Source organism: Penaeus monodon, unplaced genomic scaffold, assembly GCF_015228065.2.
Source record: "Penaeus monodon isolate SGIC_2016 unplaced genomic scaffold, NSTDA_Pmon_1 PmonScaffold_98, whole genome shotgun sequence".
Lineage (NCBI taxonomy): Eukaryota > Metazoa > Arthropoda > Malacostraca > Decapoda > Penaeidae > Penaeus > Penaeus monodon.
The window spans coordinates 77,592-80,517 of record NW_023665213.1 but is presented as its reverse complement, the minus strand read 5'-3'; positions in this window follow the sequence as shown (position 1 = coordinate 80,517).

Below are 2,926 nucleotides of genomic sequence, written 5' to 3'. Positions count from 1 at the left end.
TCGGTTTTAAATTGAGAACCAGTCAAGGGTGATAAATTTTGTTAAACCTTGTCTTCACAAAAGCTACACTTTGGGTCATTGCCAGGGGAAAGATGTTAGTTTGATAGTTTTGGAAAACAAACTTTGCAAGAAAAACTCTGTTCCCCCTTTAAGTCCAGAGCTTCTAACCCAGGGGGTCCATTTTCATTACTCAGTGTGTTTGCTTCGACCCAAAACCTTTCCCCGTGGAGAGGTTTTCATCCCCCTAGATTCAATTTTTTCCCCTTTCCGCCCTTCTTTGCTTTTTTTTTTTTATGTTTAGCACCGATGGGGCAACATATTTTTGATGTTTTCCTCTAAATACCAAATTTCCTGAAAAATTTATTTGATTCCTTTTTACTTTTGAGTGTAACCTTTTAGATTTTTCATGTACTCTAACAAATTTAAAGCTCTAATCTTTTTTTTTAAATCAAAGTATTGCAAGGACCAATCGTGTTTTTTTGTACGATAAATTCCAACGCATATCCCCCCCACCTCCTTTACTTTTAGGGGACGTACAACGGACTAGTCTGATTTTGGGGGATACATCGTTTCATTCAATTTTTTTCCCAATTTTTGGGGTCAATTTGTTGATTCACTAATTCCCCTTCTATCAGTTTAAAAATATATGTAAATTACAGGTATTGAAAAGTGTTGTTTCTGTTAGTTTTTTCTTTTAGTTTAATTTGTTTTCCCGATTTACCTTATTCTTCGATGCTTCGTACATATTTTTTTTTTCATCTACGATTTTTGTATCCCCTTTACTTCGTTTATTTTAGATATTTATGGTTTCTTATGATCTAATTTTTATATTACGGGATCAATACTTTAAATTATATTGTCAATGTCCTAGTTTTTTCCCTTTCTTAAAGGGTTTCTTTAGACCTTATCGAGACCAAATTTATACCTATGTAAAACATTGAAATTTTTACAGTTTTCAGAACCTTTCCAATTTATCATCATTCGAGCGAAAGTTTTAAGCATCCATATAGAATAAAAAATTGATCTTTTTGTCCCTGCTTATATCCTACCTGTTTGTTTTGAGGGGGGATGGATAATCCCTACAGAAAAAAAGAGGGGGAAAAAAAGCCCCTGGAAGTTCCCATTGATTTGCTGTTTTTTGAAATAAGAGTACCCTTTACGTGTTGAGGGGAAGATTGTTTTCCTAAGCCCTGCTGTTTTGAAAAAGTTGATTAAAACGGAGAGACTTTGAAAATTTTAAAGGGTTTTTTAAAATCCAAGAGTGTGGGTCACTGTCAAAGGCTTTTTTATAGTCGATCCAGCGTACTTGATGTTGTGTTTATATGAGCATTTTCAAAAAATTTTTATTTATGAGCAGTTGATCTTTAATCCCGTATAAAAACCCCTGCAACACCCTTTTTTTTCTTGGGGAAAAATTTTGTTCTTCCATGTGTTTTGTAGGTTCTTTCAGTTAGATTTTATGAATAATTTATAGGTCTGTGTTTTTTTTGGGGGATTTGTTTTGTTACTTTTTGGCCCAAAAGAAAAATATCCCTTGACATAAACCCTTTAGGGTGTTAAAATTAGGCCTATTAAATTTAGTTAAAATTAGATCTAATTTGGCATGCGCTGAAGAAAGAGTATTTAAGCCAAAAAAATTTTGGGTCTGGGCAAACCCCCGGTGTTTCCCTTTGGGCTTTTTTTGTGCGTTTTGAAATTTTTTCAATGGAATATTTTCCCATTTAGTTCGGGGAAAATGCCATGTATTCCAAAATCTCGTATCCTCATTTTCATTTTATTTTTTTCTTTTCCCCAGATATTGTTCCAAAATTCACAGACCTTTTCTTCAGATGGTATAGCTTCTACAAGAGTTATTTCTTTTCTTATTTCGCGGAATAGTGAAAGTGAAGTGAAGAAACTTCTTCATGTCAGTCTCGAACATTTTATTCTGCCTGAAGACCTTTTAGCGTTTGTCTCTATAGTGTCATTTTTTACTTGGTCTGTCAATTTTTTGTTACGAACAATATGTCTTCTCACATTGGCTAGCTTGTTTGGGTCAAGCATTTGCGTTTTCTCACTTTCACTATACCTTAAACACCATGTTTTATAGGTGTCATCAGTATTATTTGTTTTAGGATTTTTGAGTGCGTAGTAAAAGCAGTACATTACCTCAGTATACTCTTCCTTTGTCCATTTAAGTCTTGTTTTCTTTTGATTGTTAGTACTAGATGGTTGCACCGCAGGACCAGGGGTGGGATCTGTCCCGTCTTGGTGACCTGGCGGATTTTGACTAATGGAAGAGGTAGACTCAGTAGCATACTTTTCGATCCCAGACGAGTCTTGCGCGACGGGCGATGCGGCATGATTTATTTTTTATTTTCATTTCAAAAGTAGGATGCATTTTAGTCTTGCTGCCAAGAAGTTGGATATCCTGGGTTAATTGCAAAAAAGCTTATTATAACTGTAGTAATTACAAGAATATCGGTAATAATTGGAATAATTATATAAATAATTATTATAAAATCGTTATTATTATTATTATTATTGTTGTCATTATTGTTCTTGTTATTATTAGTAGTATAATTGCAAAAAAGCATATTATATCTGCAATAATTGCAATAATAATGATAATGATGATAATAATGATTATAATAACAATAATTTTGTCCATTTATTATAAAAAGGAAAAAGAAAAAAATCCCAAAAGTCGAAAAAGCGGCAAAATCTAGCGAAATATAGCCATTTGAGAGTAAACTACAAAATGATGTTTTTCGATTTCAATTATGATTTTGGCAATTATTAGGGTAATTATCATAATTGTATTAATCATACCGATAATGATGATATAAATGGGAATTATTATTATTATTATTATTATCATTATTAATTTCATTATTATGGGATTTTAAGCATTTCTGCACTGGCTGTTCTTATTGCCGTTTTTCTT